General features: G+C 34.0%; 1 non-coding gene across 1 annotated transcript; it reads left to right on the top strand.

Annotated features, from left to right (window-relative positions):
* The first annotated feature begins 1,563 nt into the window (after positions 1-1,563).
* LOC112766104 (small nucleolar RNA R71) lies at positions 1,564-1,671 on the top strand. Its single transcript, XR_003184112.1, has one exon. It is a non-coding gene; the product is annotated as a small nucleolar RNA R71 (small nucleolar RNA).
* The last annotated feature ends 12,315 nt before the right edge of the window (positions 1,672-13,986 follow it).

Here is a 13,986-nt window from a genome sequence, read left to right as displayed (position 1 = left end):
ATCCTACTAAAAACTACCTAAAAATAATGCCAAAAAGCGTATAAATTATTTGCTCATCAAAGATCCTTGAGCTTTAAACACAACGTAGTCCCCATTCAATTGAAGGACTAGCTTTCCTCTGTCAACATCAATCACAACTCCTGCTTTGGCTAGTAAGGGTCTTCCAAGGATGATGCATTCATCCTCATCCTTCCCAGTGTCTAAGATTATAAAATTAGCAGGGATGTAAAGGCCTTTAACCTTCACTAACATGTCCTCTACCAATCCATAAGCTTGTTTTATTGACTTGTCTGTCATCTCTAATGAGATTTCTGCAGCTTGTACCTAAAAAATCCCCAGTTTCTCCATTACAGAGAGTGGCATAAGATTTATACCTGACCCCAGGTCACACAGATCTTTCTCAAAGGTCATGGTGCCTATGGTATAGGGTATTAAGAATTTACCAGGATCTTGTTTCTTTTGAGGTAAAATTTGCTAAACCCGTGTATTTAGTTCACTGATGAGCAAGGGAGGTTCATCTGCCCAAGTCTCATTACCAAACAACTTGGCATTCAGCTTCATGATGGCTCCTAGATATTGAGCAACTTGCTCTTCAGTTACATCTTCATCCTCTTCAGAGGAAGAATAGTTCTCAGAGCTCATGAATGGCAGAAGAAAGTTTAATGGAATCTTTATGGCCTATATATGAGCCTCAGATTCCTTTAGGTCCTCAATAGGAAACTCCTTTCTATCTGGGAGATGTCCCATGAGGTCTTTCTCATTGGGATTCACATCCTCCCCTTCCTCTTTGGATTCGGCCATTTTGATTATATCAATGGCCTTGCACTCTCTTTTTGGATTCTCTTCAGTATTGCTTGGGAGAGCACTAGGAGGAGTTTCAGTGATTTTCTTACTCAGCTGACCCACTTGTGCCTCCAAGTTTCTAATAGAGGATCTTGTTTCATTCATGAAACTTAAAGTGGCCTTAGATAGATCAGAGACTATGTTTGCTAAGCTAGAGGGGCTCTGCTCAGAAGTCCCTGTCTGTTGCTTAGAAGATGATGGAAAAGGCTTGCTATTGCTAAACCTGTTTCTTCCACCATTATTAAAGCCTTGTTGAGGCTTCTGTGGATCCTTCCATGAGAAATTTGGATGATTTCTCCATGAGAAATTATAGGTGTTTCCATAGGCTTCATCCATGTAATTCACCTCTGCCATTGTAGGGTTCTCAAGATCATAAACTTCTTCTTTAGAAGATGCATCTTTAGAACTGTTGGATGCATTTTGCCATCCATTCAGACTCTGAGAAATCATGTTAACTTGCTGAGTAAACATTTTGCTCTGAACCAATATAGAATTTAGAGTATCAATTTCAAGAACTCCCCTCTTTTGAGGCGTCTCGTTACTCACAAGATTCCTCTCAGAGGTGTACATGAATTGGTTATTTGCAACCATGTCAATAAGTTCTTGAGCTTCTGCAGGCATTTTCTTTAGGTGAATGGATCCACCTGCAGAATGGTCCAGTGACATCTTAGAGAACTCAGATAGACCATCATAGAATATATACAAAATAGTCCACTCTGAAAGCATGTCAGAAGGACACTTTTTGGTCAACTACTTGTATCTTTCCCAAGCTTCATAGAGGGATTCACCATCTTTTTGCTTGAAGGTCTGAACATCCACTCTAAGCTTGCTCAGCTTTTGAGGAGGAAAGAACTTGGCCAAGAAGGCCGTGACCAGCTTATCCCAAGAGTCCAGGCTATCTTTAGGTTGTGAGTCCAACCATCTTCTAGCTCTGTCTCTTACAACAAAAGGGAAAAGCATGGGCCTGTAGACTTCAGGATCTACTCTATTAGTCTTAATAGTATCACAGATCTGCAAGAACTCAGTTAGAAACTGATAGGGATCTTCTGATGGAAGTCCATGAAATTTGCAGTTCTGTTGCATTAGAGTAACTAGTTGAGGCTTCAGCTCAAAATTGTTTGCTCCAATGGCAGGGATTGAGATGCTTCTTCCATCAAACTTGGAAGTAGGTGTAGTATAATCACCAAGCATCCTCTTTGCGCCTCCACCATTGTTATTGGGTTCGGCCATGTCTCTTTCTTTTTTGAGATTCTCTGTAAGGTTTTCTCTGGATTGTTGTGCTTTAGCTTCTCTTAGCTTCTTCTTCAGAGTCCTTTCAGGTTCAGGATCTGCTTCAACAAGAATTTCCTTGTCCTTGCTCCTGCTCAATGAAAAAGAAGAGAACAGAAAAAGAAGAGGAATCCTCTATGTCACAATATAGAGATTCTTTTATGTGAGTAGAAGAAGAAAAGAATAGAAGAAGGAGAAAAGAAAAATTCGAACACAGAGAAGAAGAGATGGTTCGAATTTTTTTAGATGAAGAGAAGTGTTAGTAAATAAATAAATAAATAGAAGGAGATGAGAGGGAGAGAATTTCGAAAATTGTTTTTGAAAAAAAAAGTTGGTAATTTTTGAAAATTAAGAGAAGAAATAAAATTAAAATTAAAATTTGAAATAATTAGTTAATTAAAAAGAATTTTGAAAAAGGATGAGGAGTTTTTGAAAATTAGAGAAAAAAATAGTTAGGTAGTTTTTAAAAAGATAAGAAACAAACAAAAAGTCAATTAGTTAGTTGAAAAAGATTTGAAAATCAATTTTGAAAAGATAAGAAGTTAGAAAAGATTTTTGAAATCAATTTTGAAAAAGATATTATTTGAAAAAGATATGTTTGAAAATATATGATTGAAAAGAAAAGATATGATTAAGATTTGTTTTGAAAAAGATTTGATTTTTTTAAAATTGATGACTTGACTAATAAGAAACTAAAAGGTATTATTCTAGAAATTAAAGATTGAACCTTTCTTAACAAGAAAGTAACAAACTTCAAATTTTTGAATCAATCACATTAATTGTTCGTAAAGTTTTTGAAAATTTGAAATGAATTTAAGAAAAAGATTTTGAAAAACAATTTTTACATTTTTCGAAAAATATTAAGAAAAATTAAAAAAAGATTTGATTTTTGAAAAAGTTTTGAAAAGATAAGATTTTTAAAATTGAAATCTTGACTTGACTAACAAGAAACAACTTATTTTAAAAAAATTTTACTAAGTCAATCCAAAGATTTCGAAATTTATGAGAGAAATAAGGAAAATATATTTTTTTATTTTGAATTTTTAATGAGGAGAGAAAAAAACACAAATATGACCCAAAACATGAAAATTTTGAATCAAAACCAATGATGCATGCAAGAACACTATGAATGTCAAGATGAACATCAAGAACACCTTGAACATCAAGATGAACATCAAGACTTATTTTGGAAAAATTTTCAAGAAAAGAAAAACATGCAAGACACCAAACTTAGAAATTTTCAATGCTTAGACACTATGAATGCAAAAATGCATATGAGAAACAACAAAAAACACAAAAGAAGAAAATATGAAGATCAAACAAGAAGACTTATCAAGAACAACTTGAAGATCATGAAGAACAACATGCATGAATTTTTCAAAAAAATGCATAAATTTTTAAAAATATGCAATTGACACCAAACTTAAAAATTGACACTAGACTCAAACAAGAAACACAAAATATTTTTGGTTTTTATGATTTTATTAAAAAAAATTGTATTTTTTTCGAAAATTTATTTTTGGAAAAAACGAGAACAAATAAAATTTTTTAAAAGATTTTTGAAAACTTTTTGAAAAGAAAATTTACCTAATCTGAGCAACAAGATGAACCGTTAGTTGTCCAAACTCGAACAATCCCCGACAACGGCGCCATAAACTTGGTGCACGAAATTGTGATCATCAACAATGGCGCCAAAGACTTGGAGCTCTCAAACGTGAGTCACACTTTGTCACAACTTCGCACAACTAACCAGCAAGTGCACTGGGTCGTCCAAGTAATACCTTACGTGAGTAAGGGTCGATCCCACGGAGATTGTCGGTATGAAGCAAGCTATGGTCATCTTGTAAATCCCAGTCAGGCGAATAATAATGGTTATAATGGTTTTCGAATATGAAGATAAATAAAGCATAAAATAGAGATAGAGATACTTATGTAATTCATTGGTGAGAATTTCAGATAAGTGCATAGAGATGCTTTGTTCCTGTTGAATCTCTGCTTTCCTACTGCCTTCATCCAATCCTTCATACTCCTTTCCATGGCAAGCTGTATGTAGGGCATCACCGTTGTCAATGGCTACTTCCCATCCCCTCAGTAAAAATGGTCCAAATGCTCTGTCACAGCACGGCTAATCATCTGTCGGTTCTCGATCATATTGGAATAGAATCCAGTGATTTTTTTGTGTCTGTCACTATGCTCAACACTCGCGAGTTTGAAGCTCGTCATAGTCATCCCATCTCAGATCCTACTCAGAATACCACAGACAAGGTTTAGACTTTCCGGATCTTAGGAATGACCGCCAATAATTCTAGCTTATACCACGAAGACTCCGATCTTTCAGAATGGAGGCTAAGAGATACGCGCTCGATCTAAGGTAGAATGGAAGTGGTTGTCAGGCACGCGTTCATAGGTGAGAATGATGATGAGTGTCACGGATCATCACATTCATCATGTTGAAGTGCAGCGGATATCTTAGAATAATAATAAGTTGAATTGAATAGAAGAACAATAGTAATTGCATTAATACTCGAGGAACAGCAGAGCTCCACACCTTAATCTATGGTGTGTAGAAACTCCACCGTTGAAAATACATAAGTGATAAAGGTCCAGGCATGGCCGAATGGCCAGCCACCCAAAGTCTAAGAACTCAACGTCCAAAGATAGATACCAAGATGTCTAATACAATAGTGAAAAGTTCTACTTATATTAAACTAGTTACTAGGGTTTACAAAAATAAGTCTTAGTGCAGAAATCCATTTTTGGGACCCATTTTTGTGTGTGCTTGGGCTGAGCTTGAGCTTTACACGTGCAGAGGCTTCTCTTGGGGTTAAACGCCAAGTTGTAACATGTTTTTGGCATTGAACTCTGGTTTGTGATGTGTTTCTGGCGTTTTACTCCAGAATGCAGCATAGAATTGGCATTGAACGCCAGTTTGCATCGTCTAAACGCGAATAAAGTATAAACTATTATATATTGCTGGAAATCCCTGGATGTCTACTTTCCAACGCAATTGAGAGCGCATCATTTGGAGTTCGGTAGCTCCAAAAAATCCATTTCGAGTGTAGGGAGGTCAGAATCCAACAGCACCAGCAGTCCTTTGTCAGCCTCCTATCAGATTTTTGCTCAGGTCCCTCAATTTCAGCCAGAAAATACCTGAAATCACAAATAAACACACAAACTCATAGTAAAGTCCAGAAATATAAATTTTGCATAAAAACTAATAAAAACATCTCTAAAAGTAGCTAGATCCTACTAAAAACTACTAAAAAATAATGCCAAAAAATGTATAAATTATCCGCTCATCAAATACCACAGACAAGGTTTAGACTTTTCGGATCTCAAGAATGCTGCCAATGGATTCTAGCTTTCGCAGGTAGAACAGAAGTGTTTGTCAGGAACGCGTTCATAAGTGAGAATGGTGATGAGTATCACGGATCATCACATTCATCAGGTTGAAGTACGAATGAATATCTTAGAATAAGAATAAGCATGAATTAAATAGAAAACAGTAGTACTTTGCATTAATACTCGAGGAACAGCAGAGCTCCACACCTTAATCTATGGTGTGTAGAAACTCTACCATTGAAAATACATAAGAACAAGGTCTAGGCATGGCCGAGAGGCCAGCCTCCAAAATGTGATCAAGGGATCAAAAGGTAATCCAAAGATGTCTAATACAATAGTAAAAAGTTCTATTTATACTAAACTAGTTACTTGGGTTACAGAAATAGGTAAATGATGCATAAATCCACTTTCGGGCCCACTTGGTGTGTGCTTGGGCTAAGCATTGAAGCTTTCACGTGTAGAGGTCTTCCTTGGAGTTAAACTCCAGTTTGTAACTTGTTTCTGGCGTTTAACTCTGCTTTGCAACTTGTTTCTGGCATTTAACGCCAGAATAGGGTAGAAAGCTGGCGTTAAATGCCAGTTTGCGTCGTCTAAACTATTATATATTGCTGGAAAGCCCTGGATGTCTACTTTCCAACGCAATTGAGAGCGTGCCATTTGGGCTCTTGTAGCTCTAAAAAATCCATTTCGAGTGCAGTGAGGTCAGAATCCAACAGCATCAGCAGTCCTTTGTCAGCCTCTGAATCAGATTTTTGCTCAGGTCCCTCAATTTTAGCCAGAAAATACCTGAAATCACATAAAAACACACAAACTCATAGTAAAGTCCAGAAATGTGAATTTTTCTTAAAAACTAATAAAAATATACTAGAAAGTAACTAAATCATACTAAAAACTATGTAAAAACAATGCCAAAAAGCGTATAAATTATCCGCTCATCAATCCACGCCCAGGATCAGCGGTCCCAGACAGCACCACGTGTCGAAGCCAGTGATAACAAAAAATTCATGCTGGTTCGGAATCAATCAAAACAAGAATCAATTCGTTAGTAGCATAGTCCAAACCAACAATAAATTCTCATAATCAAATGTTTAATCCAAAAGGATTTCACAATCAAAACACAATTATAAACCAAGAGTATTTAGACTCCTGGGTCGTTTTTCCTAGGAGTTGTAATTAAGTGTTCATCATTGGCTATAGGAGGAAAATGGGGATTTTGGATTGCAAGAGAAGCAAGGAATGTAAATAGTAAGAAATGAAATAAACATGCAGGGAATTGAAACTCAAATCAATAAAATGCAATGCAAAGACAATTCAAATACTAAAAAGAACTCTTGGCAAGAAGTGGGTAATTAGGGATTCCTATCCTAGTTGTGGGCCACAAATGTGGTAATTATGTGTGAACTAATCCTAATTAGTCAAATTCTAACATCGAGAATTAGTCAAAAGGGCATAACTAATTCCAATCCCTAAGTCCTAGTCAACACCATGAGTCACTTAGAGTCGAAAACCAAACCAATTAACAATCCTCACACAATGCGGAATGGACATCCACAACTCAATTTCACCCAAACACCCAATTTCTCAACCAAGAGTGTGAGAAACTAAACATGCAAGAAACTAAAAGTCAAAGCAATAAAAGTCAAAGTAAGGAAAATTGAAATACAAGAAACCTCTTGGCAAGTAATTAAGAGCTAAGGTTACCTATCCTAGCCATTGACCACAAACACATGATGATTATGAAGAGTTAATCCTACTTAGTCAACCTTACATCGAAGATAAGTCAAATAGGCATAGTTGATTCCAATCCCTAAGTCCTAAGTCAACACTATTGGGTCACTTAGAGTCAAGGGAAACCAAATAAACTAACTACTCTAATATATCAAACAAGAATGGACATCAATGACTCAAGAGTTACCAAAGTCACCAATTCTAAGCCAAGAGTGAGGAAAAACTAAGTAAAAACTAAGCCAAGCATTTTATCAAACACTTGGTGTGCATGAAAATAAAATAATATTAAATTGCATTAAAAATAAAGTCTAAAATACTAAAAGCAAGAAAATGAAAATAACAACTAAAGAAAGCAATAAATGACATGAAAATATAAATTTGCATTAATTGAAATTAAAATTAACAAAGAGTATTCATAACATAAAAATGACAAAATAAAGGAAATAACAAGAGAAATGAAGAAGAACAAGATAAAAGAACATGAAAACATAAAGGAAACTACACTAGAACAAGAATTAAAAGCTGAAATTAAAACAATTAAACTAAGAAAAACCCTAATTCTAGAGAGATGGGGGAGCTTCTCTCTGTAGAAACTAAGAGAAAACATCATAAAAGCTAAACCTAATTGCCCCCCTTTATTCCTCTTCACTTTGGCCTCAAATAGCTTCAGAAAATGAGTTGGACTGGGTTCTGGAGGCCCAGAATTTGCCCTCTGCGATTTGTATTAATGAGCTCACGTGACTTGGGTCACCGCGTACGTGTCGCTCGCAAATCTTCCTTATGTGTACGCACACATACTTGTGCGTGCGCACACATGCTGGAATTTTCAAACTCCATTTTTTCATGATTTCTTCTCTTTTGCATGTTCTTTTTCTCACTTCTTCAACCATGCTTGCCTTGGGAACCTGAAATCACTCAACAAATACAGCAAGGCACTAAATGGGATTAAAGTGAATAAAATTTAGCAATAAAAAGGCCTAAAGAGCATGTTTTCACTTTCAAGCACATTTTAGGAAGAAATCTCAAAAGCATGCTATTTAGGTGAATAAATGTGGGTTTATATGATGAAATTCACTCAAATCAATCCAAAATATATCGTAAAATATGGATTCATTAGCCAGCCACACACGCGGACCCGCTCCAGCCCGCGTCGAACCCAACCCGACCCACGTGCCACCTCCCTGTCCGCATCAGCATTGACACATCTCCCTTCTCCTATCACGCGTTGCCACAAGGCATACCCTGCTGACGTGGCAAATAGTGGGACCCTCTCTAAGATTATTTGGTGAGCTCTTTCCGATTCTGTCCTCCGTTTTTTCATTTTCGGTCCCGAATTTGTAATTTTTCTCTCATTTCTTTGATCTTTGTATCTGCTATTATGAAAAAATCAGATATTTTTGCTGTCACAGACAGAAAGGGTAAATTCTGTTGAAATTGTAACCATTTTGGACACCTCTTCTTAGACTGTCCTTCTGTTGAATGTCGCAAATACCAACAGATAAGTCACATTAGCTACAATTGTCCACAATTGTTATGTCACTACTGTAAGCTCTCGGGACATTTGATTACTATTTGCCCTACTCGTCCATCACGTCTTGATTACCTCAAGTATCATTCTCATCTCAACGTCTCCAAGAATGTGTCTGCTTCTACTATTGCTGCTATTACTGAATCTACCATCTTTGCTCTTCTCAACCCATCTCCTGTCTCTCTATCTGATATTGCATCTCTTCTTAAGCATCTTCTCTCCCTTTCTGGTAATACTCCTATTGCTTTTTCGACTCCTCCAGGTAATTCTAAATGATATTTTGATTCGAGTTGCTTTAATCACATGTCTTCTTTGCGTAATCTTTTGTCGTCTTTGTCTAATACTACAAATGCACCCTCTGTCAATACTGTTAATGGTTCCCTCTTGCACGCGACACACAAAGGTTTTATTTCCCAGTCAACTCTTAATCTCCCTGATACTTTTTATATTTTTAAATTGAACTTTAATCTTATTTCTATTGGTCAACTTGTTGATCTTGATTTTGATGTCAATTTTTTTTATTTCTGGTTGTTGTGTACAGGATCGTCGGACGGGATAAATCATCGGGACTGGACGTAAGGTTGAAAGGTTGTTTGAACTCGAGCATCTTATATTCCTCCTGTGTCAAATCTCTGTGCTGTTTCTTCTCAATCTACCCTTCACTTGTGGCATCACCGTCTTGCCCACAGTTCCTTAGGAAAATTACGTCCTCTGGTGTCTCGAGATGTTTTGGGTCAGGTTAATAATGAGTCTTTTGATTGCATTTTTTTGTCAAATTGCCAAACAACCTGCTTTATCTTTTCACAATAATTCATCTCTTGCTTGGTTTCCTTTTGATCTTATCCACTCTGATGTTTGGGACCCCGCTAAGATCTACATGAAACCACCTCCGGGTTATCCTTGTCCTTCTAGCAAAGTCTATCTCCTTTGCAATGTACTTTATGCTCTTAAGCAAGCTCATCATGAATGGTTTGACAAGTTCAGCACCACTATATGCAATCTCGGTTTCACTTGCAGTCTTCAGGAGAATGCTCTCTTTATTCATAAAAGTGATCATGGAGTTGTTCTTCTACTTTTGTATATTGATGACATGATCATTACTAGAGATGATGCTGATGGTAACTCTAATCTCAAGGCCTCTCTTCACCGTACTTTTGAAATGAAAGATCTTTTCTCTCAATTATTTTCTTGGTCTAGAAGTCATATCCACATATGACAACATCTATCTTTTACAAGCTAAGTATGTTTCAGATCTTCTTGCTCGAGCCGGAATTACAGATAGTCACACTGAGTCTACTCCCCTTAAGCCTAATGTTCGATTTACCCCTATGGATGGTACTGTTTTGGATAATCCTACTCTTTATCAACAGTTAGTTGAAGGACTCATCTACTTGACTGTCACTCGACCAGACATCGTCTATCTAGTTCATATTCTTAGCCAGTTCTTGTCAGCTCCTCGTACTACTCACTATGCGCCAGTTCTTTGCATTCTTCGCTACATCAAAGGCACCTTATTTCATGGCCTTTATTTTTCTGCCCATTTATCTTTATCTCTTTAGGCGTACTCAGGTGCTGATTGGGCTAGTGACCTCACTAAACGTCGTTCTACTACTGGTTACTATTTATTTCTTGGTGAGCTAAAAAGAAAATGTTCACTGCTCGCTCAAGCACAGAAGCTGAATACCATGCTCTTGCTGACGCTACTGCTGAGGTTATCTCGATTCTTTCGCTTCTCGAAGACTTGGGTGCTCCTCAGTCGTCCTCAATTGAATGTTTTTTGTGACAACCACAGTGCTATTCAAATTGAGCATAATGATGTATTTCATGAACGTACCAAACACATTGAGATTGATTGTCACTTTGTCCGACAACGTTTTCTTGTTGATGCTGTTCGCCTCGTAGCTGTTGGAACTCTGGATCAGACTGTTGATACTTCATAAAGTCTCATCATCTTACTCGTTTCCGGACTCTAGTATCCAAACTCAAGATAGTATTCTTAGCTCCCACTTGAGTTTGAAGGGGAGTGTTAGAGTATAAATTAGAATCAATTTAGATAAATTAGTATAATTTATATTTATATAGCATATCTGTATATTAATTATAGGATTGTATGCTTTTATTGCTTTGATTATTCTAACACCTATAAATATCTTTGTACATTATACCTTTGTGACATTCAATAATACACCATCCTTTCTCTAGTTTAGTCTCTTGTTTCTAAGAGAAATAATTTTTTCCATGGCCTTTGGCAAATACTAATAGTAGATATTGGAAAATGATGAGAAAGTATCGCCATTTCATTGATACTACAATCCACTGTATGCACTATACAAGAATTATTACAGAAATAGATTTGCTTATCAAAGCATGAGGACTATCATAGATTTTATATATCAAAATCTTATGCTCCAAATATGCTTCCGGTAATAGAAGGCATAAATTAACCTTCACATGTCATGCATTGTAAATAAATTTAGATCTTCCTTGATCACCAATAGATGTAAAATGGGAGATGAATAATGTACAGGCATTAATATCATCATCCGCCATTCACAACAGGAAGCATATAATCACTTTTAAATCTAAGCAACAGACCTAAAACTAGATAGCCGGACTAGTGTAAATATCTGCAGGCGTTCCTATCTCTACAAGCCAAGCATATTCCTCCTCTTCTCCATCACATATCTTAGGCCCATTTTGTGTTGTTGTAGTACAACAGGAATTAAAAAGAAAAACATAACTAAGATGCTTATTAGATAATGCTTTTCCCTTCCCTTAAGTGATTTGCATATTTTAAAGAGAAAAAAACTAAAAATCTAACTAAACTTATAAATTCTCAATCAGAGACTTTAAAACTCAAGAAAGAGAACAAATTGAGTTTATAGAATTTCTAAGATCATTTCTACTACCGAGTACCAATGCTATATCCTATGGTGCATTGAATATAAGTGATAGTTCAAAAACTTACTTCCAGAATGTTGAATATGAATAATCATGATGGTAAGTACACTTCTTTCCTTCATCTTTTCTATAAGAAGGTGAAAGAATGTCTAACTCAGCACAAGGTGTTATTGTTGTGCAAAAAAGTCCAAATTCTAGATTTTAAATAAAAGATATCCAAATCAAGCTGTATCTATTTTATGTTTGGTTTTTTAATTCAAACTATTTAGAACTTGTTTGGAATACTAGAAAATTAAAATTCATTCAAGAATTAAATTAATTTTTTTGTTTTGAAATAACTAAAAATAAATGATTTGAATTTCTTTGAAAATTCTAATTTTATTTTTTCTTTATTTGTAAATCAGATAAAAAAAATCTGATTTTTAAATCAATTCTCATATTTTTTAAATTTAAATTATATTCTATTAATATATTATAATTATTTCAAATAATGAAATTGAATTTCAAATAGAAATAAAACCTTTTTCTTCAAGAAAATAGAATTCTTTTCTCAAGTTAAATGATTTTCAAACAAACTTTCAAACAATTCAAATTCGAATCCAAATCCAAATTAAAATCCAAACTTGCAAAAATTCCTAATTTGAGACTTTGCGTCCTGTTCCCCCACACACAAGACACAACTTCTTCCTTATTTTTTCTTGGTCTTCTCCTTTCTTTTCTTCAACTTTGTTGTCTCCGCTGCAGCCAGCATCGAAGCAGGACACCGCAATTTCGTAGTTGCCACCACCACAAGCACAGCCTCACTTCTGTTTCTCATCTTTTACCTTTTTTCGTGCTTTCTTATTCTATTTTTCGTCACCGTCCTTTGTTTGTACTTAGAGGAGCTATTTAAATTCACACATGCCTAATGTATGCCATATTGTAAACTCTACTTCTTAAATACATTGTCATTTTTCATGTTTCTAATTATCACATTCTAGTTTTAACTAGAAAAGATTCACATTCCAGTTTTAACTAGAAAAGATTCAGCATGAAAATGTTGCACTTTCAGTTTTTATTATCTTTCAAAATGATAAAGATATATTTTATTATTTGTAGATATATTTTTTTCAAAGGTTGTAGTTGTTTGATGATTTAGTTGATATTTTTTAATATTTTGTGGTTGTTGTTTTAGAAAAATTTTCTAGTAACATCCTTTTGATATTTTGAAAATGATTAAATATTATATAGATTAGTTATTGTTATTAGATTTATAAAGAACCAAATCATAATTGTAATGAACCTATATAGATTAAAAAGACTTTAGTATTAATTTTACTTTTTAAAAAAATATTATTTAAAAATTAGTTTTAAAACTGAATTTTTGGTTAAAAAATCTAGTTTTGAGATTAAAAAACTTGGTTTAAAAATTGGATTTTTAAAAATTAGTTTTAAAATTGAATTTTTGATTAAAAAAATCTGATTTTAAGGTTAAAAAATTTAATTTTGAAACGGGATTTTAAATTTAGACGTCAAAAAAACCAAATTAAAAATCAATTTGTATATAAAATTAAATTTAAATATTAAAATCAATTTAAAATTGGTTTTTATTTGTTCAAATTAGTTTAGAACCGATTTTTTTTTAATTCGGTTCTAGTTTAATTTTATGAACAAGAAAATTAGTTCTAAAATAGATGCCATTTGAATTTTTAAGAAATCAAACCATGCCCACTCCAGTTTTGATATGAAGTACAACATATAACCTTTTATCAAGGGTTATGTTCCAATAAGAAAAGTTATTTTATTCCTCATGTGTAGAAGTGATGTGGCTATTACTCGTTGTTTAATACTTAAAAGTGTTGAATGTGTTAGCGCAATGAAAATAATTAAGTTTGTGAGCCTTTTGGTATTTGATTTGAAATTTTTTAAAAAAGATGGGTTAGATTGATAGTAGATATTTTTTATCCATCACAACAATAAAGATAGAATGATTTTTTTTTCATGAAATCTGTGTAGGTATAATAATAATAATACCAGTACATTGATTTTTTTTTCATGAAATCTGTGTAGGTATAATAATAATAATACCAGTACATTTAAAGTATGTTAATCTTGAACTTAGTTTTTTCGAAAAATTATAATTTATTAGCTTTTCTTTAAATAAAAGAATAATATTATTATAATAAAAATAAAATGTAACTATAATTTAAAAATTTAAAAAGTAACAACTTAAATAAATAATTTATAAATAAAATTTTTAAATTAGTTCAACAATATTAAAAATTAAATATCTAACATATTAAGAAAATTTATTTAAAAATTTAAAAACTAACAACTTAAGTAGATAACTTTAAATTTAAAAAATAATAACCTAAACAAATAATTTAAAATTAAAA

This window comes from Arachis hypogaea, chromosome 2 (assembly GCF_003086295.3).
Source record: "Arachis hypogaea cultivar Tifrunner chromosome 2, arahy.Tifrunner.gnm2.J5K5, whole genome shotgun sequence".
Taxonomy (NCBI): domain Eukaryota; kingdom Viridiplantae; phylum Streptophyta; class Magnoliopsida; order Fabales; family Fabaceae; genus Arachis; species Arachis hypogaea.
Note: the sequence above shows the minus strand (reverse complement) of the source record. Positions and strands in the feature narration are given on the sequence as shown.